Below are 24,367 nucleotides of genomic sequence, written 5' to 3'. Positions count from 1 at the left end.
GCTGTGGCAAAGTGATGGACAACATACGGTATGCCTCAACTATCTACAAACTTTTTCAGTTTGTTTTCCTCTTGAAATGTCAATGTGTTTGAATATAATTTGGCATAAAGATTTCTTTGGAGAAGTACTGTTTCCAAGAAAGAAAGAAAGAAAAAATTTCATACACTGAAGTCCTAAAAATACAGAAAATCATGGTGGAAATAAATGAGAGAAACCTGGTTAAGTTAGGGTCTTTGTACTGGGCAGCTCAGACAAAAGACTGGTAAAGCTCACTTTCATTTTCTGTGGGTTCAGATTTACAGTAAGGTATTCAGATATCCACTAGAGTCCAGGAAAACTTCAATATGGAAACATGTTCATAACAGTTTCAAGTCATGTACTGACTGCATAAAGTCTCTTATAAAACTCCAGGTCAGCATCAAACGCCCATAGAAATACTAAGCCAACACACTAGGATACAGAAAAGTATAAATATTTCCCCCTTTATTCTCCAGATGATTATAGACTTTATTAAACAGATGCCACCCATCCTTCATTTCAGTTAGCTGAAAGAACCAATTAGATGCACGTTTTCATAATGAAAATGTGAATTCAATGTGAAGCTTTGTCTAACAACAGGGTTGTACAGCAAAGCCTAAGCAGAGTTAAGCCACGGTCTCTGAGGGCTCCTCCCAGAACAGACTGCTAACATAGCATAGGGAGTGACTGTAACTGCATGCATCCACAGACGTAAAAGGCAAAAGGCCAGCAGATAACAAGGAAAGCAGATACCGTCATAGCTGGAAGGGTTGGGGGAAAGAAACATAAATTTCTGGTTAGCAAAATCCATAATCACTCGATTTCTGAGTTAGAAAAATGCTTGATTTTTTCATTCAGTATTCTCAAGAAAGCAAGACTTTAAGCACACTCTTACACAACAGAATTGCAAGCTTTTAGAAAACCCACTTAGGCCAGCAGGAGAAGCCTACCATGAGAGCTGTGAGCACTGGCTAGCCATGTGGCCCATGCAGAGGACAGCCTGTGGGCCATACTGGGCACGTGGGACACCTCCATCTGGCCTGTCACCTGGAGGAGACACAGAACAGCTGTTCAAGCAGTGATCGCAGACCTAGCAGCTGAACACCTCTTGAACACAGTCTGGCATACAACATAGATGCCACTTCTGCAGTGGCCTGGGGCATGTCATTTGCTGCCAAGGATGGAGGGAAGCACTTTTCAGGTCCTGGATCCCTCTTTTTACCCTAAAAACTTGAGCCACCCTTAGGCCATATCAAAATAGGTTCCTCCAACAGATTTTAAGACAAATTTCATTCAATATATAGGCTTACACAGAACAGTCTGCTATGAGAAAATGAATTGTATCCATATTTATTTTTTTTTAAGTCCCATGGAAACCAATTAAATTAATTAAACTCTCTCCATCAGCTTTCTTATTAAGTCAGTCCTAATATGCAAGAACATGAAGATGGAAGAGGCTAGATCATTAACAGACAGAATAATCAGCATAAGCAGTGCACATGCTTCCATATTAAAAATATTTTAGTGTTAAACAGAAGATACCTGGACTGCAGACTCTTTGAAAGTGATCACTTTTTTAATCCATCCATCACAGAATCTTAAAATAAAGTTTACAATGTGATAGTATGCATCCCAGAAATGACTCTGTTCTCAGATTTTAGGGACAGAGTAACCAAAATGAGCACTGCTTCAGACCTCCTATGTAACAGTCTACACAAATTAGTTCCTTCATATTCAGATTTTATACAAACTCTTGAACTTCCAACTACTAACTAAACACCACCCTATTTCAAGAAGCTTCCTCTTACCTGCACATACATTTCCATATTTTTATTTATATTTATCAAGTTTCTTTTTTTTCTCCTGTTAACTCAAACAAGCAGATCTTTTTTAACACCCCAGGTTAAAACATTTTCTGATTCTTGAATAAGCTTCTTTCATTTTCTTTAAAACTTCCACAAGCTGACATCATATTTTCAATGTAAGAAACCAAACTGACTCAATTCCAGCAAGCAGTCTCACTAACGAAATACACAGCAGGAAAAACACCTCCTTTATTCCTGCTCAGTACGCCCCCATGCATAAACATATTGTAGCCTCATCCCCTACATGAAATGGGGATTGGTTACACACTACCTCAGTAAGTCACTTTTTTTTTTTTTCATGTATTTTAGGGGTGACCTAAATCTTTGCTTCCTATTCATGCAATGTTTCATTTAGCTTATTAAAATGAACGCTGTACAAGTGACTTCATCTTATTATGCAGCACAGATCAGTCTTTGAAATGGAATTCCTCTTATTACGTATACAACCTTTTTGTTCATCTAGAATCTGGAAGTTTAAGAACTAATTTTTGAAAAGAAGTGATGCTAATCATGGACACAGTGCTTTTCACATCGTTACCTGTTAAGGGGTCTGTGACATACACATGCTATGTAAGAATGTAGGGGAGATCAAATTTGAAACACAAACACCTCAGGATTTTTTCTTCCTATGAATAGAGTTGAGAGGCTAAAATACCATTAGACATGAGAAATCTAATGTTAATCTGAAGTCATGTTACAGAATCTGAAATTAATTCAGCTGCCAAGAAATTGTTGCCATCATTTGATACACAGAAAACAAGATCTCCCTTGTCTGGCCACGTGGGACAGTGGATTAACAAAGTTCAAAAAACAAAGAGAAGATCGGCAGCATTCCCTTATCTCACAGAATAAGACTGTTAACTTATACAATTTGTATTATCTTGGACACTGCGGACATAACTAGCTCTCACAAAGACTTTCAGTTCTTAATTTCCACAACTGCAATCAATTTTAATTTGAGAATGCTTTGTGAATGCAGAACTTTGATCTGGCATGGCCATTCCTAAAATGCAGCCAGCCTGCACACTGGACTCAGGCAGGGCAAAATCTTATGTCCAGGAAGAACATAAGATACTGCCCCCCAGAAATATTCTTCCCATGTCCTACCATTTTCACATCAGAATTTCTGTATACTTGGTAACACTCCTTGGATTTCACTTCCATAAACTTGTCCTGCGTTCCCTTGAAAACATCCAGACTTTTAACCTTCACCACATACTTTGGCATCAAGCTTCAAGTTTACATACCCACTGCACAAAGACCATGTTAGAAAACCTTATTTTTTTAAAACTGGCTACACCTCATTCCATTTGTCACTGCCAATGACAATCAATAAACACAGATAACATTTTAAGCACAAAAACCAACTTAACAATATTATTTTGACTGCATTTTTTACATCACAACTTATCTAGAGAATGTATGTATTGGGGGGGGGCAAAAATCCTTCAAACCAAAAATCTTTAAACTTGCTAATTGCATTTCCTGAGAGCACTCATTCCTTCCATCAAGTTGTGTAATTCAAATTAACTACAGCCTTCTCTCTTAAATCCACATGTTTAAGTGATTGCCACCACGAAATTTAAAATATTTTAGGTATCTATGTCTTACTACACCAAAGCAGTGACATCACCAAGTTCATGTCTTGAACTAATAATTCATTTCAGTACAGCCTATGTGGGGGAAATAACAGGATACCTGAAACTTCTATCATGAACCAAAAAAATTAGAAAGAAAAATTCAAAGAAGGGAGAGTTGCTGAATTGTGTTTTAAATACACTTTAAATATTTAAATTATCTTAATAAATTATTCATTGACTATTTAAAAACACAGGGATTAGTTCTCAGATTTTGTATCTGTAGATTATTTTCTTGATCTCCATCACTCTCTTGGTCTCTGCTTTCTAGGAAAGAGTGTTGAAACCACAATAACAGCCTGAATTACTTATCGATCTAGGGAAAGATTAACCCAGCTTTTCAGTAGTGATAGTATTTTCTCAAAAGCCCATGGAGGTCATGACTAGCTTTAATGACATATTGTTTATTACATTCAGGACATTGACAAAATGTGATTTAGATGAATGAGGTACTTTAGCATGGAAAACATTGTTGGGAGTTGTGCGTCTTACTCAGCTCTTCAAAAGATGACAGCCTGTTCCTCCACAACAATCACAGGTAATCATATTCCTTTCAACTACCGTAACTCCTACACACCATAAAGTAGGCCAGGAGCTGCCAGAAAGCTGTTGTCTTGCTAGAAGTATATGCCATCCCCCTCCTCCTGTGGTTTCGAATCTAGCAAGATCTCACCAACAGACAGAAACAGTGAAGTGTCAGATGAGGATAAAGGATGAGCACAATCCAGAAAGCTAGCTGAAGGGTACAGTCATTGACATGGTAGGGATTTGGAGACGCAGTCAGCTAACAAGGCATGCAGGGTAAAACCAGACTGTGAGCACAAGGATCCCAAGGATGAACGGGCTGGAAAGCACACAGTTCCTCTTGCTGAAACAGACCTAGCAGACCTGTTCCTTGTGAAAACTTTGCTGTGCAAGGTGTTGTTTCAGGTACAAAAAAGAAGGTCCTGAATCCAAAGCTGCTAGGCTGAGCAACCAAAGCAAAGGATCTAAGGATCTGTATTGTTCTGGTGAAACAGAAGACCCACATGCCACTCCATTTGAACAGACAGATCCCAAAAAAAAAGAGACAGAAGGTAAAAGCAGCATAAAAGCCTGCAATACACAGGGACCCTGTCAAGCTGCTCACAATACATCCTTACGGTGAACCAAGGGTAAGCACCAGGACAGATGGCAGAAACTTTTAAAGCCTACCCGTGGCTTTTTTTCCCTTGGTAATCAGATGTAGCTGTAGAGATTAGCACAACATAGTAAACAGTTTGAGGATTACACTGAAATTCATCTCTGTATGTATCTACTCCTAGACAAACAAACAAATATGAAATATATTCTGTTTCATCTCCAGCCAGGATATGATTTCAATTTCCATCTAATTTGACCTCTCCAGTAAATGCCACTCAGTAGGAAAACCCTCAGGGCATTAAATGGACAAAGTGAGGCATGCAAATACTCCATTCTAGCACAGCATATGTCTCCATGGGTCTTCAATTGATTTTGAAAACTAGATTCATGACAAAACATTGCACCCTTTGTAAAAAAATCTTCCCAGAATGATATGACAGGCTATGACCTAGCATTCATTACAGGAGAAATACCTGTTCATTCTTCATGCATTAAGTAACTAATGGCAAAAATCTAGTTAAGACAGAAAAAAAAACCCTCACGGCAAAATACCTCCTAAAATAATTTCACCTATACATATCATAGTAACTGGCATCTTTCCCTTAACACCACAAACGTATGTAGAATATTGCTTTGTTCAGTTATATTGACTTCACTAGGAGCATACTGTGAGTAAGGATTGTAGGACAGGGAATAAAGAGAATCACATTTTGTTCATAATAGCTTTTGACTTGGGAATCCAGAAGACATCTAAGCAGCATATTCTGGTTAATTTACTTTGATATGTGAAGATTAACTCCAGGGAAATAAAAATAATACATTCAAGGATTCTTTCCACCATTCCTGTAATTGTTTCTATTGTCACAGATTCATTAAATCCCTCTGTTAAATCCCCAAGCATTACAGGTCTGCGATATTCAAGATAATAAAGTAGCCCACAAAACAACTTTCCTGAATAACAATCATTCATAATTGATAAATTACAAAAGGTCTAATACACATATACAGAGCACAACTGAAGTGCAACCAGCACTGACTGAAGCACAACTAACATGAACAAAGGCAAAACTATCACAGTGCAAAAGCAAGAATCCCAGCTTAAAAAGGATGCTTCACCCCGACTCACTCTGCTGCACCCTGCATACCAGTTTATCTCAGTTGAAATTTTCATTCCAATAGACAGGTGCATTTTCTGCACACAAGCTCAGCAAATGGTTTTACAGGAACATGGCAATGCACACCTGACTGACAGAGCAAACCAAACCCATTTTTATATATAAACATGATCTTGAATAATCACTATAGTGCCCTGCCCAAACTGTTTTCCAAAATAAATAACCACATGAGGAGGTTTTTGCTGTTGTTACTGTGCCAAACTCTCACACCATATCATTATTTTTCACAGTCACTCTCCTTAATATTTATTCTGCATGTTCTCCACAGGAAATTGTGATCAGCTACAGTTCAGAAATGCAGTAAGTTTTCTAAATCTTAGAAGACTGAAGTACTGAAACTTATCATTCCATATGTCTGTTAAGCTTCTCTTGACACAAAGACTCCCTTGCTTTATTTCTAAGCTCATTTGCTACTAGAGCAACAAGCCACTTAAAACACTTCTGTACGATTGCACACTCTTTGAATACAAATATTTGGATTTTGTATACACTACTAATTGGTAAGTGTTTTGCTATTGCACAGAAAAACAGATGCCTGCCTCTGAAGTTTTCTCCTACTTCTCTACTTTTAACACACCTCCTTAAGCCAGAGGTACCAGGGAGATGGTGAATGGCAACAGAGCATAGTTCAGTAGCTTCTCATCTTCAGCTGGGTATCTGTAACCAGGATCTTTCCTTCAGTTACACTATGGGCAGCCCAATACACAGTTCACTAAACTGCACGGCTTATGTTCTTCCAAGCACTTAAGTGCATTAGTTCAGAGCAAAAACAATTAATCTGCACCTTCACAGTAGGGTTTGTTTGGGCTTTCCCCACCCTTTTCTGACACCACACGCAAAAAAAAAAAAAAAAAGAGTCTGGCCTTCTTTGCTTGTGCTGATAGGTTTGTTGGATGTCAATGAAAACAGACTAACTTAAATATACAATACCTGTTGCCTTTTCAGTCAAAAGCTGAGTTTAACAAAAGCTCTATATCCACAACATGCCTCCTTGAGAACTTCAGGTAGGTAAGTATTAAAAACAAAGCCAAATCTTCAGGTGGTGTAAATGCATACAGCATATGGGCTTAAACAAATCAGTTCTCATCAGTCCAACACCCTGAATGAATGCTCCACCCTATGCTTTTAGAAAAGGTAATAGAAAAATAACCCAGGGGGAGGGAGGAAGACCATAAAAAAAAAAAAAAAACAAAAAAAACCCCACACAACAAAAGAACAACCAAACCGCCCCGCCCCCCCCCCCCCCCCCCCCCCCAAAAAAAAACCCCAAACAAAACAGAAAACCACAAAAAAAATTTAAGAATAATTACTCAGGCTTTTTTCTCACATATAATTATGAGCACCAGATCTAACAAGACCTAGTTGCCTACAGATTTGCACGTTGTGGTTAGTTCATTTTAATGTCTAACAAGCTCCCACCAGCCAAGACACATACAAAACTCTTCTGGGTTGACTCTTTGATACTGATGATAGAATGAGCTCACCAGGCAGCTTTTCTCTCAGCCAGAGAATGTACGTGAGCCTCTCTCCTCCAATTTCTCAAAACTTACTAAAACTTAATAATTAAGTTTTAAGACTTCCATTCCTTTGTCAAATACTGCAAAAACAACCAGCAAGTTCAAAAACATCTGGTGCAGAGTAATATACAAACAATACACCAGGACAGTAAGATAGCAAGTATTGTTTCCATAGAAAATCAGGATAAGGTATTTTTACCGTATTGTGTTTTCATCTATCCTCTGAGCAACACAATTTACCAAGGGTTTGCAAGCTTCATTTTTGACTTCCAAGACAGAAAAACAGTTTCAAGTGGAATGGAGGAGACCAACAATGTACCAAGGGAGAAGTGCTAAAGGCACTGTAGTTGAAAACCTATTGCTGCCTATTCCATCCTTCTTTCACTCAGCACTGCTCAGCCTAACAAATACAAGGCCAAAAGGAAGCTACAAGCAATAGATGCATTTAGCTCCATTGAAAGAAGCAGTACTATAACACTAGCTGAGGATCTAGACCCATAAGCACATACTTGTAAACAGCTTTTAATTCCTTCATTATTTACTATTAAAAAAAAATCTCCACAGACTTCATATAATTACTGTTTTCACTATCTAAATTAGAAAGAAACAGTGGTTTCCAAAAACCAGTAACAAAAACCTGGGCAACAAAAGGAGTTCAAACTCCTGTACCTTTTTTTTTTTTTTTTTTTTTGAACTGGGGAAGTGGGCCATCTTCACTGTCCTTTCAAGCCTCCCTCAAATCCATGACTTGAAACAGTTGTTCAGTTCCTCACAGTTCCTCACCAACAGCTCTCATGCCTCTCTCAAGCTGTTCTGTGTCACGTCAAGTCTTGTTTTATTTTAACTGTACAAACTCTTTATGACAAGGACTTAGTCTATATTTAGAAAATGCTGCATAAAGATATAGTGCTGTGTAAGTGTTTTACAATTTCTCTGGTGTTCAACTTCAGCATTTTGGAACTCACATGCATTGTCCTGGGCAATTGCAAACTATAAGAAAAAAAAAAAGAATCATTAATATGAGTACAGAATTGATTCCTTTATACATACTTTTTTTCCCCTTGACTATTTTCAAAGCATATAGAATCACAATAAAATTGCTACACTGGAGGATCTCAATCAAAATCAAATGAAAGCATGAGAAAACAAACTCTAGAATTCTCACACCCTTTTCCAACAGTAACTTCTTGCTTAACCTTCTTTAGTGAACAGTATCATCCTAAGGCCTTCTTGAACTAAGGCTACAATACAATTGCTAATACACAGTTTTCAGAAACATCTTGCCCACAACATATGAAACTCCTTAAAACCAGGATGAGTAGTAGGTTTTTTTGTTATTTTCTCCCCTCTGGTTATTAAGCATTTAGAGATATGATAGTATATTTTAAAAGCTGTAAACTTATGTTTGCATTTTACTGTACTAGAGCAAGTAAATGAAAGAAATCTTTTGTTCTGAACCATTCACTATTCCTGTTCTATATCTAGAACAGAGCGTAGCTTTCAACTGAAAGCACCACAGCTTACCTTCTGACTTTCACAAAGAATATTTGAATTTTATACATGTATGTATGTACGCAGTATTTACCCCAGAAAGTTGATCCTTACGGTGTCTAGGGAATATTATGTATCCCTGTAAGCAGCTCACTGGATGGGTTAGCTAAAAACTTCATTCAAGTCTTATTATGCCCTAGCCTTCTTCATCTGCTAACACTCTTAATTTGAAACTGTTATAGCTATAAATGATGTGTCTCTTGACAAAGAAGATGCAAATGCTTAATCAAGTTATTAGGCCTTTAGCTATGCCACCTAAGGTGGCTATTTGCATGCTCTTAGCTCATGTCAAACACTAAATGAAAAAAGTACAAACTAACTTTTCTGTATATTAAAGCGTAGCAGAGCTGCAGATCTGATAGTCTAGAATAGCCTTGTAGTTGTGGTTCTGACTTCTGCCAGATAAAAGTTTAATCTTGAACAAAATCTATCATTAATAAACAACTGCACATTAGACCCTTTTTAAGGACCATAAGCAAGTACTAAAGACTGGTGTGAAATTTGCTGAGACCCCGCTACAGACAGTCAGCCACCAAAAACATATTTGACCAAGATCAGGATGTTAATTTTAAAATGAGGACTTAGAGAGGATAGAGATTACCTTGTGGTTAATGTGACTAATCCCTGAATTTCTTCTAACAGCCCTTTTGTGGTAGAGTAGAACAAAGGCTTAACAGCTGATTTTTCTTTCATTCCCCACCACCTCTCCTCTAAGTCTTTTTCTTCCCCATCTCAGCAGATGCCCCAGAGTTTGCTAACTATAAAATAAAAATTAGCAGATAAAAAGAATCCATTTGTGGTGTCAGCTCTTAACAGCTGACAAACTAATTTCTCTATATTCCTTTTACTTCCTCCCCATTTACTCCACATGCACGTTTTCCACAACTCTCTTCTCAATTTTATTTTGAAACACAGTTTTCCCAGATCTTATATTCTTCCTTCTACTTTCCCATTATTCATAAACTTCTGAAAATCTAAAATCCAGGCAATCATTTTAACATCCCTGGTCTTTTTAACCTCTGCTCCAGCTGGACTTCATAAAAATTCTAAATGCCTTGTTTACCACCTGATATTGTGCCCTTACATAATTATCATTAGTATAGAATAGATGCCCATATGTACAGAACAGTTTATTTTCAGATACACTGAACTGACATCAGTTTTATTTGCAGTGTCTTGACCATTCTAAAATTCCTATTCCTATTCTTCCAGACTCTCAACTCATTGTAAGAAAAAAATCTGATAACCTAATTTTTAGAGGTACTAAGAATTTAATGATGTAATAAAAACCATCAAAACAGTACATGCTCAGTAACTTCTGAAAATCATTCCCTGACGAAAATAAATGCTGTACAAAGTAAACAGACACTAAAATATTATTTAAGGATATAATCAAGACCTCATTAAAATCAGCAGCAGTTTTGCCACTGGCTTAACAGGGCCAACATTTCTCACAGAGCTTATAGCTGCTACCTTAAAAAAAAAAGGTTCAAAACACTAACAAATTATGATGCTTGAGTCTTCTACCCACAGTACAATCGCTGCACTAACTATAGCTACAAAACACTAGAGAAGTCACACAAAACAAAACCACGTTATTTTGCTACTTACACTGAGGGCAGAGCTTTGCGTCATCTTTGCCCACCACATTCTTTATACCACATCTACTTTGATATCGGGAAACTGCAAAACCAAGAGAACAGAAGATACCCTACATGGCTCTCCCATTTCAGGGTCCTTGGCAGCTCATTAACCTCTGACAGAAGGAACATAGGTGGAGCAATTGGAGTGCCTTTAGAGACCGCCTCTGGAAGACACACAGATGTGCCTTCACATACCACTTTTTTTTTTTCCAAATAGCCAAGCAGTCATGCAACAAGTGATTATGTCACAAGGTTTGCACTTCTACATGCACATTGAAGCTAACGTGTGTTACATGATAGCAATTTGTAAATGTCATTTTCTACAGAACCTATGTGTCCCAACAATATTTAAGTATCAAGAAATATTGAAAATGTAACGTGCATTGATATTTATTATCTATACCTACTTTGTCATATGCATAATTGCTACCTTGCATCCACAGCTGAAGGCACAATCTGATCTCAAGGTATTTAAGAGGTCTGAAAATCTGAAAGAACGTACATCAACTTGCAGCACCACTTTAAATTAATATGTAGAAAGCCACATCATTTTTCCCTATTGCCATTTTCTGCCAGTCACCTCCCTTCAGCAATATCGAGAGAAAAAACATTAATATATCATTGGAAGAATCTGCTTACCAAGGCATTTTATTAATATTTCTGAATACTGCAAATTAAATTAGCTTGTTAGCACTTTCATCCTTTCAATATATAGATTAGGTTCTTATTTAAAATTTCTGTGTTAACAGCAGAATAAATATTATTTTTCTTGCACAGACTAAAGTAGTAAGTATGGTAACAATTAATAAAGAAAATGAAAGGCAATCTTATTTTTGGCAGGACTGTTATTCTGCTTCCATTGTACGTGTGCCACAACATGTTCAGCTGATCATCAAGAATCCAGCCTGCATATTTATAAAACCTGTTAAAACAGTCACCAAGGCTCCTATTCAAATCAGTAGCAGTTCTGTCACGGGCTTAAATGGCCAAAACTTCTCCAAGAATTCACAGTAAACTTAGCTCTTCTCCTCTCTACTCACCAGTCATATAGTAAAAAATGAAGGCAAAACACTTTAAATAAATGAATAAATAAATAAATGAGCCAGGATAGTTCAAAAATATACCCCCCGGATTGGGGTATAGCGAGAAGACACTGTAGAATTTGGAACTGTTACCTAGTACACAGAACAAAATACAAAGCCCAAAATGATGGTTTATCTGGCTACTGGCAGAGGGAGCAGAAGCTGCCATTACCACCTCAGCACAGCACACCCCTCCTACTGCATTCTGGCTGTACCAGGTGACTTCACCTTTCTCAGGGTCCGAGATTTTGCTGGCACGGCTAATGATGACAGGTTAACATCATTGGAAGGTGACATTTGCACAAATGTCACTGCTTCAGAGGTTCTGCTTCAAATCACTATGTCACAAGCAGCATATAGATGAGGAACCTGTTGAATACTTCTGTACTTTCACCCAAATCTAAATCTCACTGTACTATACAAAATCAGTAAATCACTTGAGAGCTGCTATTTTCACATGAAAATATTTGAAGAGATCACATCAAGACGGCACATCAAAGAAACAGAAAAGAGGCCAGAAAACAAGAGTGAAAGAAACAAAAACAGAAAAGAAAGCTGGAGCTGGAAATGCACTAGAATCAGTCAATATATGTTCATAAGCAATGATTTGCACTACCAAAATGTATAGGCAAAGAGTATTTTTTAAAGCTTCCTACCAGCCTGTCACAACTGGTTCTTCACACTGGAAGACAGCTGTGACCCTCAGAAGCATTACTGACCGAGTTGGATCTCAAATTCCTGATATGCTAGAGCATTATAAAAAATTAAGTGGCATTTGCTTAAATAATGTAAAAGTGACATTACATTCTAGGAGTGTTGAACTGCTTTCTCTCAAACTTAACACTAAAAAAGATCCAGGAAAAGCTTTTCCTCCTAGACTGCAAAAAAATAATCTGCTAGTACTAGCCTTTATAGAGAAAATGCTGCATAACTTTACACCCAAACCCTGCAACTGGATATGTAGGAAGTTTCCACATCTATGCCAAACTATCAAAAAAACTATACTAACACAGTTAAGTCATTAAGATAAGACTGTGGGACTTGCGATGCATATTCCAGTTCAACTGCCTTTCTCTAGCACAAATCAACTATGTGACTTCAACACAATCACTGAGTCAATTTCCCATCTACGAAGAAAATAATTACACATTCATATCTCAGCACTCACAGGGGTTTACATAGTAATAACCAGGGCAAAAAAATAGTACCATCTATAGGCAACTTAGAACATCATTATTCAGATCTTATAATACACCTCAATGGTGTATTTCTTTTCTTTTAGTTTTTGTGCAGAATTATAAAATGCATGCAACAGATTACAGTGCACACTGTAAAAACTTCTTGCTTTTTCCACATCCAGGACTTCTCTGCTTTTACTTATTGCTTGCCTGTAGTTTCTTTTCCCTTACACTATCATTGTATTTTATTATAAAAGAGCTATCCTGTACAGGACTGATCATGTTTCAGGTAAAAGCAGTAGACTTTGTAGGAAACATTAACATTTTGTTGCCATACAATGAAAAAATGATACTATAGTCTTCAGTCACAGACTGTGTGAGTTTATATTATCCCAGCAACACACTCTGCCATGTAGTGCAGTGAGAACAAGTCAAAAAGCAGTAAGTACAGGTAACCACATGTTTAACTAGTGAACAGCTATAGAGGTTTAATACAATTGCATGTAAAATACATGGTTGCATCTTCCATAATCTCAATGTTACAAAGCCCTTGCTGAAACATAGGAATATACATCAAATGTCACAAGTACAAATCACACTACACATTTTAAGTGCTTACAAATTCTGCCATCACACAGAGCCAGCACATTCAATAGCTGAAGTCTAATACAAAAGCACATTTACTTTATCAAGGTAACCCAAGTTTACTATCATTGCAGAGAACTGCCAAATAAACGCAATAACAAGAGAAAAACTTGATGAATCTGCATAGTTATTTCTCAGGAAGCAAACCCAGCCCCTACTTGTCATTATTTATGTGTATGTTTCCTTTTGTTTCCCACTCTGTGACAAGCCCCTCCAAGTGCTGCAAAACTGCTTCGTAAGGGAAAGACCTGAAGCACTGAATCTTGTAACAAGCAGTAACTTCTGAAAGACAGAGGATATAGTTCAGTTCTTCTCCCTAACAAGCTGGTAGTTACTCCAAAAACAAATATGCACTGCTTATTAATTTGACTTGAAGTGTCTATAAGGTTTTTTTTCCATTAATACTTGCACTGACACACAAATGCTGTCTCATCTCATGCTTTACTTGTATTAATCAACCTCAGAAAAACAACTGTGCAGCTTTCACTTCTTAACCTTGCCTCAAAGGTCTGTAACACCTGGTAAATACACAGCCTCCTTATATTAGGACATCTTCAGAAGTAAGTGAAAGCAACCCAGGAACTTAAACTCTGTGAAAATGTCAGGTCCTCAGGATGTGCAGATTTTTATGTTTTTCAAAATCTACTTTATTTTGACACAGTACTTTTCTCTGTGACTTGTACCTGCGCAATTCACAGCAACACATAAAAACCATACATTGACCTTACGCAGTTCTGACCTTCCAAATACTCCAGATGGGCTAATCCAACAAAGCCATAGTATCTTTCAGTAACCTTCATGGAGAAGTGGGAATTTGTCCAGATGGAGCAACACCTCTACATCTCTCTTGAAATTTACGAAAAACTCTATCTAGTGAACAAAAACACTGCCAAATTTATTTTAAGTTGTTCAACATCCAGCTATTAACTATAAATGCTTACGTGAGGCATTAGGCTTGAATCAAGAAGGAGAAATTCAACCACACACAGCTTACGCAGCATGACAGATCATGTTCACACACAAACATATGCTTAGATCTGAAGATACAAGATGCTTTTTCAGCATCTTCTGTGACTAACAAGACTTAAATACCAAACACCATCTCTTGTAACCCAGACATGGTATGTATCCTATGTACTGTTCTGGGTCCTCCTTCTGGTACAGCTCCCCACGTCCATCCCCCTTCTCAGGCCTGCACCAAGCTCTCCACACGCAGGCCTTGTTCAAGCCAGTGTGCACCAGCTATTTCAAAAGTCCTGCCAAGGACTACAGCCAGGGCTACAGGACTTCACCCTGTGGGCTCACAGACAACTTTTCCACTGAACTAAATTCCCGAACCAAACTGCTGCAGAAAGCTGCTGCTGCATTTATTATCCCTCCAGGCCAAACTCAGGAAGTTCTGCAGACTACAGGGATCATTGCAGTCCAGACTCCAAGCAGTAAAGGAACCCCAATTTGCAGAAAATATCCCTTGTTTGTACAACATGCTTTCAGCAGATCCGGGACAGCCATGTATTATTACCTTCTCCTGAGACAGCACTGCCTATTTAGGGGATGTTGCTCTCCATTTGGGATACTTGAGATGAATACCAACTTCCAGGTGAAAAGAGTCATCATCATGTCTCTAAGAGGACTTTTCTAAGGCTAGTAATTCCTCTGGGCTATTCCAGGTCTGAGTCAGCCCTTCCCATTTCCATTGCTAAGAAAACATTCTTGAAATATTTGTTACTGTTTCTGCAATAATTCTCTGTCATACAGCAGCCTCAAAAATCATGGCTAAAGCAGGACACTGCAGAGATAATAAACAATGCAAAAATATTTTATGTACTATTACTACTTCTAGCTAGATAAATGCAAATATTGCTGTCCTTTATACCAACTGCATTTGTACTACAGAAACACATACAGTGAGGAGTTGTAAAGAGGACAAGAACCCTCCTGAATGATTAGGCGCAATGTCTTTGCTATCTGAGCTTTTCCAGTTCATTAATATTTCACTTTTATATATTCCTCAGCTGCTTTTACAACATGTTCCTTTCTCTCCTTCTTAAGTATGAGCAAGAAGAATTGTTTGAAGTAACTAGTAGACCTTGCCTCACATCCCCACCTCCATGCCCCCTGAGAGTTTAACACTTCAAGTGCAATATATACTAGATAGAAAAACACAGCTGGCGTAGAAGAGGATAAGAGGAGATTCTGAGTCTCCCTTCTAGTTACATTCAACTATAAAGGTGTGCAATAAGAAAATAAAGCATACCACAGTTTCTCTCTATGCCAGGAGACTTACTGTTGTCAATCTCAAAGGTGAGAAGGTGACATAAAGCTGTGGGAGGTTCCCATCTCTGTGGAAAAGCAGAATCACCCTGTGCCCTCTCAAGACAAGTAACTTGCAGCAACGCTCTTTTCCTTGCCAAAAGTGAAAGATAACCTCTTTCAGCCAGGAGAAGCAACACAAAAAACTACATAGAGGAAATACGGGATTATCACGAATCTCTTTCATAATAAGCACTACCATCACCATCTGCTCCACTTTTTAAGCGTGCCATGAGATTTTGGAAAACACGAGCAGCGTCCTCCAGCTCCTGCCTCCAAATCCAACCCCACGGCAAAGGCCACACAGGACAGCCAGTGCCTCGGCCCTACCATTCACATTTCTGAACCCACTTCTCCCGGACCTCCCCTTCAGGTTTATTGCAGATTGCTCAATAAACACAGGAGGGAGGGAAAAAAAATTAAAAAATAAAATAAAAAAATAAAAAAAGAAGAAACGCCAAAAACAAACCAAAAAAGCATCTGATCTTCTTCCCCTTCACCTGCAGCAGCGAGGCCGGAGCTGACTCCCAGAGAGAGGTGCAGCCGCCGCGGGCACCGGCTCCCCCGCTGTGCCCCGGCGCAGGCTGGGCCCGGCGGGCCCCACAGCGCCCCAGCCCCCCCTCGCAGCACCGCGGCCCCGCCGGCGCTGCCTCTGCCCCGGGCTGGGCCGGCCCCCGGGTGACACCTGCGGGCACCGAGCCCCTGCCCGCCCCGCCACAAAGGCACTACCGCCGGCGTCCCCCCCGCGCCGGCCGCCCTCGCTAATCCCCGCCGCCACCGGAGCGCGGCTCCCGGGGATCAGCGCGGAGCTGCCGCACCGGCAGCTCCGATCCGCCGCCACTGCAGCCGCGCCGCGGGTCGGCGCAGGGCGGCCGGGAGCCGCCGCCCCACCGGCGGGGAAGGCGAGGCCAGGCGAGGGGGTGGGCCGCCCGCGCCCCGGCGCGACACCCGCCCGCAGCCCCTCAGCACCTGGGGGGCGAGGCGGCCCCCCCCGCCGCCGCGCACCCCTGCCCCCCCCCCCCCGCCAGCCGCCGCGCAGGGAGCCCGGCGGCGCCCCGCGGCCTGGCCCGGCTCCCCCCTGCTCCTCAGCGCAGCGGCACCGCCCGGGGCGGAGGGCGCGTTACCTGGCCGGGCTCCTCCAGCGCCCGGGTCCGCTCGCCGTCCGCCGGCGGGGGCTGGGGACGCTCCTGGTCCCCTGCGGCGCCGCCACCGCCCCGCTCGGTGGGTGGGAGGGTCGGTGTCTCCCGCGTCCCCCCGGCGCGGGGGGAATAATCCGTCCGGAGCGGCGGCACCCCGGTCCGTCCGTCCGTCCGTCGGTCGGTCGGTCCGTCAGTCCGTCATGTTGCAGCCGGGCGTGTGTGCGTGTGTCTGCGTGCGTGTGTGTGTGTGTGTGTGTGTGTGCGCGCGGCGTGGGGGGCGGGCCGGGGCGGCGCTTCCGCGCGTGTGCCGGTGCGGCGCGCGTGTGCCCGCGGCGTGATGCGGGGCGGCCTCTCTCTGCGCCTGTGTCCGCGAGGAGCGTGTCCGCCCGGCGTGGCGTGGGTGCTGGGTGTGTGGGCGCGCCTCTGTGCACGCGTGTCGCGGCGGGTGCTGCGCGTCTCCGTGCCTGTCCGTGTCCGCGCGTGTCCCGTCCCCCACCGCCGGTGAGCGGGGGCCGGGGGGGCCCGGGGGGGCAGCGCCGGGCCGGCCGGGAGAAGCCGCTTCCCCGCCCAACGCGGGCGAGAGGCGAACACGCGGGGGGTTGGACGGGGGGGGAAGTCCGAGTCTCCCCGCGAGGAATTCAGCTCCGCTCCGGTGTGTTTACACTCACCATCTGCTCGGGGATTTGTATTTTTTTTTCCCTTTCCCGAAGGGCGGTGGAGCCGTCTGATTTCACTTCCTCATCCTCTTTTCAGATACGTGTTTTGTAATTATTTTCCAGTTGCTCGGTGGCCATCCCGGAGCACTGGCGATCCTAGGCAGGGAGTAAGGAAACGGCGTTTAAGAAGTAGTCTCTGCTCCAAAGGCAGGTCTTGTCTCTGCCGCAATAAGAGCAGGAATGATTCCCCTGAAATACTGGGATAGGGCTGAGGTCAGTTACGTCGCATTTAAATTAAGTTCCTTATTCAATTCAGAAAGAAAAGGTAAAACAGAGGAATAACCATGTTCTCTGCAACTAATACTTAAGGAATATGATTGAGTTTTCATACTCTCTTTTTTCATGATACAGTATCCTTCCTGCATCACGTACCAAAGTGAACTATCTTGCCTCAGTACGGACATCATTTGAGTAAAATGAGTGACAATTCACGAGTGACAGACTGCAGATATGTGCCCTGTCCCCTCATATTACAAAAAATAACACGCATCACTCAATGAACTGAAGAAACACATTGGCTTTGCAGACTTAAGTCTCCACAGGAACAAAGCATGTTCTTCATTCAGTAACATGATCGCTCATCCTGAAACTGAAGAACCCAAAGAAATTTTAAATATTAGGCGTATACAGAGAAATGCAGATCAGAATGGAGTCAGTCAGAGTTTTGAAGAATTTTGAGCAAAACCCACTTCCACAAAATACAGCTACAACTTAACAGCAACAATGAGGTTCTGCTGAAATTCTGAGTAAGAATTGTGTGAAAGTGCAGAAGCAGTCGTGTCTGTGTCACATTGGGCATGAAAGTGTCAGGAAACTGAATGTTTATAAACACATCTTTACAAAAGCTAAATTTTCCAACCAGTGAGTTCACCATACCTTTAACATACATACATTTTAACATACATTTAACTATAACTCTGTCAGTCTGTTCAACACGTTCACGAGACTGTTATATGAAATGTAATAACCAAACCTAAAGTGCTTCTGTTTCTTCTTGGGCCAGATAATAAACCTAAAACAGATTAATGTTCTATGGTCACAAAGGAAAGTTTGGCGTATGCAGCACACTGCAACAGTGCTACATGGAGAGAAACAGATTTTTAGTAACCTGTCATCCACATTTAAAAAGCAAAAAAATCTCAAGTGACACTGCCTCAAGAATAGATGTTCATTATTGAAAGTATCTACCTTCACAATTTGGGAATTTCAAACAAGAGTATGCAGTAACCAGACCATTTTACTGAGAGCTAGTTCACAGCCCAGCAAAGCCTTTAAGTATGTACTTAACTCTATGTGCACAAGCCGTTTCAATGAAGACTGGGGTACTTGCCATACGTAAAATTATGGGTGTGCTTAGCCACTCTATTAAGCTGAGACAGCCTTGAAGTTAGAGGCAGAGGAATCTGTGGTTTGCTGAACCAGGGTTTTCCTAAGAGTCTTGCATGATTTTCAAACTCTGTCTCTCGCCTTCCTTCTTTCTTATATTCAGCAGAAGATTCCCAGATCTTCCTAATGGTTAACTCCGACTCTCCAGCACATGTCTATAAGCTCTCCTGCCTGCTGTTGCCCTAAAAGGTGAGCTCCTGTCATCAAGCAGCACTTCCAGACACACTCACAAGTGATGCTTCCAGTGAAGCCAGCAAGGCTTTGATCAGCCCTGTGACACAGCAGACAAAAAACAGCCAGCAGCTAGAGGTTGTATGGAATAATGGCAGCTTTTTCAACACTAAATTGCATTCTAGTGAATTGGGGGTGAAAAAAAGACCCAAACGTTGTAATAATTTTAAGCATCGAGCAATACCTTTTTTAAAGTAGATTTGCTAACTGACACCCCAGCAGATAGCTGTGGGAGCTACAGGAGGAGGAACACTTGCAGCCACCATGCCCTGGACCTGCCCAAGCACATGTAATCCGATTCTCTTCTCCCACCAGTTTCCTACTGGTAAGGCCTGGGTGACTTCAGCAGAAAGCCTCTTGGTATGGCAGGGCATCTCACCAAAATCTTCATTAGGATTTGCTAGCACAACAAAACCTTCAGAGGAAGGTCCAGATTCAGAGATGTTTGGATTCACCAGGAACAAGACATTCTCATTGAGAAATAAATGTCTTGAAACTCACTACAACTGACATGTCTGATTCCCTTGCACCGTCTGTCTGCTATTTCCATTCCCTTAGTTTGTGTTCATTCCTTGTTGCCTGACTAATGATTTCACATGATCCTCCATGCTTGATGCTGCCTCCTTCCTAATAAATAAGAGGGATGTGTTTTTTCACACTTTTATCACTTTTTTTTCCCCCCCACATATCAGTGTGGATCCATCACAGGGCAGGCACAGGGGAAGCCGAGGCATGCGAGATCAAATCAGTTTCAACAGGCATGTCCACCAGGGTTGAGCATGCATCCCCATGTAACCTTCCTCAAGGCCTCAGTCCTTCGCCAAACAAACATCTCTGTATTCCTGAGACAAGTCTTTGGCACAGAGAAGTAAGCGCTAGTCTGCTTTATTCAACAGACTGGACACCCAGTAGTTGTCTGCATGACTGACCCTAACTGCATTGAATTTGGGGCTGGCCATAGCTATAAACAGTCCTTTTGGGGTAAAACAGATTCATCTCTGTTCTGTAGGAGCATTTTATGAGCCTAAAAGGAACCGGTTCTGGGAGGACAGACAAGTAAGCCAAGCAGTGACTCACGACCACAGGCTGGGAGAGAGACCTAACCTCGGCACTGGGGTACTCTGGGGCATCTTGGGAGGTTCAGGGACTATAAGGCTGTATGGACTTCATTGAAGGTTTTTCTCTAACAATAGTATTTGAGGCAGGTTGGCATTGGGGGTGTTGCTCCGCCACAGCAACCATGAAGCACTCTAGTCAGGTCCTGATTTATCTTACCATCACAGGGGAGGGCAAAGGAGGCCTCTGGTACCAAATTGCTTCCACTCTCCTTTCAAGAAACATCTGTTCAGTGGAGCATTGACACACTAATCAATATGTATTGGTTTTGTATTGTATACGATCATATCCGCTTATGTCTTTGGAGCAAGGATTAATCAAGTGACCTTCCACTTGCTGTATGGTGCCATGTATGTACAATGTACTGAATAAATACTGTCACTGAAACTGGTCAGTTTGTTAAAAGAGATGAATTTTATCATTCCAACACTGAAATCTCAAGGGAAGTTGAAGTCCACTTTAGTTAGTCATAAAAGAATAGTAATCTGAAGCAGTTTTTAAATCAATGTTCATGGGTTTTGTCCCTTTCTTTTAAACAGGGTCTAAAGTGATTTATAGCCTCTGTCACTGGGCTTCCTTGGTGCCAATGGCACAAATGATACCACTTTTTAGGAATATAACCACCTTCACTACTGAGACCAGAAAGAACAATTACAGTTAGAAATATAGAATTTCTATTCATTCAAAAAGATAAATACTCCTTACACTCTCAAAATTTAGTTTATTAAATTGAACAAAGAAATGTTATTTGACTGTCTCTGTAGTAACATGAATTTACCTTTAATGAAAAATCTCCGGTTTTGCATCAGAAAAGGATCAATCCCCACGCCCTTGCTCTTATTGTTTAGTCTGTTAAAACAGCTCAGTTCACCTATTTTGGCTTTGCTATTTCTTTTCAAACAGTTAACACAGATATTGTCATTGTTCACTGCTGGAAACAGTGATGCCAGTGAATGTATAACTACCACGGAAGGGCAGCAAGAAGATTTCTCTGTAACAAACCAGCTTTGTGAATACATTTTTTTAGCTAGTCCGAATCTAAGCACTGTCAGTATGCACACCTCCTGCTTTACTGTAATTGATATAATCAAAATAGTAAAAATCTTATTGGCTCTAATATTCGTATAAATGAACTTAGTGGTATAGTTTGTTTAAATTTCCATATAGAAATATGCTATAACTGGAAAATTTTATATAAGCATAAGTGTATTTATTCCAGTGTTTCACTGGCAAAACTGAAAAAAAATAACACTCCTAACTCAGAAGGATGTTTTCGCAGTAAAATCTGTGCACACTGGCTGAGGGTCCAATCCTGCAGTAGGTGAGCAACATCCTGGTTCTCCATTGTAATCTTTGAAGGACTCCAAAGGACTTGGGTATTGTATTTTCACAAACAGTAGCTAATAAAAGCATCCAATGGCTGCCTTGTATGTTTGCATGCTTTTTTATTTGGACAACAAAAGTCCGCACAAAGTCAGTTTTACTTTTCATTCTGAGCTCTTTCACTTGAAGGATCCCCATGGCAAAATATTTTGGTTCTCCAGGCTACCAGGGTTTATTTGTTTGTAATTTGTCTGTTCAGCTTTGTAACCTTTGTACTTAAATTGTGGAAATATTTTGGTTTGTCTGGGGATTTTTTTAAAGGTTATTTTTATAACATTTACATGTTTAGCAAAATTGAAGTTGACAAGCATTCTTTTCAGCCTTGTTATTTATCCATTGTACAAAACGGGAATAGGAAGGAAGCCTGCTGAAAGGGAAAACTGTATTTCTATTTGAAACACATTGAGTGTTAGCATTGAAAACATAGTCTGAGGGTTGTATTCTGTACCAGAAAATAAAGGATTAAAAAAGAGTAACGTATGCCTCATTTTATCATATCTGTGACTCTAATGCATCATCACAGCAGGAGCTTTCCACAGCACCACTGAACCTGGGGGGCTGAGCAAATTCTGCATTTAAGTCTCATTAATTAGGTTTGCCTTAGGCCTAAATAGCACCTAAAGTTGTTCAGTTAGCATGGAATTATGAAAGTTTTCCTCGTATGTTTAGTGAGCAGCAACTTCTCTGCTTTGCAGACAAAAGACCACACATGAGACAAAAAGAGTTAAGCATCATCTGAGAATATGCAGAGGAATGTAGGATGTCCAGCTGTATACATTAATACATGGAAACGTATAAGGTGCACCCATATATTATGCAGCGTAACACCTAAAAGACCAGTTAATGAAAAGGTTTCCAGCACAAATAGACTAAGGGCCCTGCAGTCCATTGTTACAACTGTTACCGGCACTCCATACCACAGGTTTTGCTTGATACCATTGACCCAGATAGAACAATGCCAGCTTTCCAGCAGTCCCTTCCCAAGTTCTCCCTTTCACTTCTGCTGCTGTAGATCTAACTTCTCCCCTGAAATGTCCGTTCTTTATGCGCCCATCAGTTGATACTGACTTTATAGAGGAGAAAATATTTGTTTCTCTACTTCTTTAGCTTAGTAAATGAAAAGAAAAAATCTACTAGTCAAAGCATCTAGTTAAACTTTAAATAGTGGTCAAAGAATAAGGATTAATATCAAAACCAGAAGAATGTGTCATGTATTTTATATAATTCAACTGGCTTGTATGACCTATAACCAGCATCTTGGCAACACCCAGAAAAATATATAAGCTTATTCAGTTACTGATGTTCTTCCACACAGTGTTGGTCACATTGGCAAGAATTTGGAAAGCTGTACATGGATGATCACCAGTGCTTTTTCAGGAAGGTGAAGGATTTGATCTTTGTATAAAACAACTCCGTATTTCCTCAAGCACAGGAAAAAGCACATTAGTTTTTCGATCTTTAGCAGTCAGATAAACAAACCTGTGGCAGATCTTGAATGCCTATACAACAGTAAAGATGTACCCAAGTAAAAATTAGAGCATTTAGATTTAACTCAAAAGTTACATTTTAGACTTAACTAAAAACTAAAGTTTTTTAATCCAGGAGGCGGATTGTTTATGGGCTTCTGCAATGCAATGTGTCTGAATACTCAGGCTGCAGCTGGAGAGTGGACGTATGGGACTAAATGAACTGACAGGCTCTCACTGGAAACCCCCTGTCTGAGCTGAGGTTAGAAGGAAGCTTGCTCAGTCTGGCTCTGTTGCCTTTTCTACAGAACCACCCTCACTTTGTATTTGATACCACGTGCAACGCAATCTCAGGCAGATATGTGTAAATGTGAGATAGTGATTTTAAAGCATAGTACTTGCATGGAAAATATCAAATTTTGTACCAAAGTCTGCAAGAGTTTGGTGCCTTGCATTTCACTTCAGATTGTTCTAGCGGCAGGGACAGCTTTGCTTCATCAGCCATTGCACTGGCTTGTGCCATCACAAGGCTCCAGGAGAGGAGGCATCAAGCCACAGGCTCTCACAATGCGCAATCAGGTTCAAAGACGTGCTAAGATGCATCCATTTTCACATTCATATCTATTATGCCTAGTTTCACACTTAGTATTTATGGAACAGAGAGCATTTTCTTTATTCAAACATCTCATTTTAAAGTCAGTTTCCAAAAATATTCTAGTCTCTATTAGAGATGGACAGTCATTGAAACCCGTGTTGTGATTCTGATTAAAGTTCAAGGTCTGCAGCTAGTGGCTGGAAATCTAGTCTGCATAATGAATTTATTGGGCTTTGATTCACATCCTAAAGGATATTTATTACTTCATTACATACTCTACTATTACACAGTATTATCGTTATGAACATCACAAACACCCATGATGTATAGCTCTATCATAGTCAGTATGAGAAAAAAATCAGCACACTTCCCCAAATATAGAAACACTCAGTGTTGCCTCATGCGCTGAATATTTGAGCAGGCTCATATTTTGGCTCAGGTCCCTGAAGCACTTATGCCTTCCTAGGGAACACGCATCTGGAAAAGAAGATCTATGTTAACAGAAGTCTGGTGGTCAGTGAAAGGCACCAGCTCCCTACTGCTCTTCTCCTGTGGAATTTTCTTTCCCAGTCAGTGATCCGTTTATACG

The 24,367-nt window shown here is 40.8% G+C and overlaps 1 protein-coding gene across 5 annotated transcripts in view; it reads right to left on the bottom strand.

Annotated features, from left to right (window-relative positions):
- The window catches only part of CCSER1 (coiled-coil serine rich protein 1), a 728,522-nt gene extending 711,389 nt beyond the window's left edge, over window positions 1-17,133 (bottom strand). For all 5 annotated transcript variants that reach the window (XM_074866749.1, XM_074866751.1, XM_074866750.1 and 2 more), the window contains exon 1: window positions 16,871-17,133. The gene's annotated coding sequence lies outside the window, so the exon portion shown is untranslated. The remainder of the gene's footprint in view (window positions 1-16,870) is intronic.
- Window positions 17,134-24,367: the final 7,234 nt, after the last annotated feature.

Source organism: Strix uralensis, chromosome 4 (assembly GCF_047716275.1).
Source record: "Strix uralensis isolate ZFMK-TIS-50842 chromosome 4, bStrUra1, whole genome shotgun sequence".
Taxonomy (NCBI): Eukaryota; Metazoa; Chordata; class Aves; order Strigiformes; family Strigidae; genus Strix; species Strix uralensis.
Note: the sequence above shows the minus strand (reverse complement) of the source record. Positions and strands in the feature narration are given on the sequence as shown.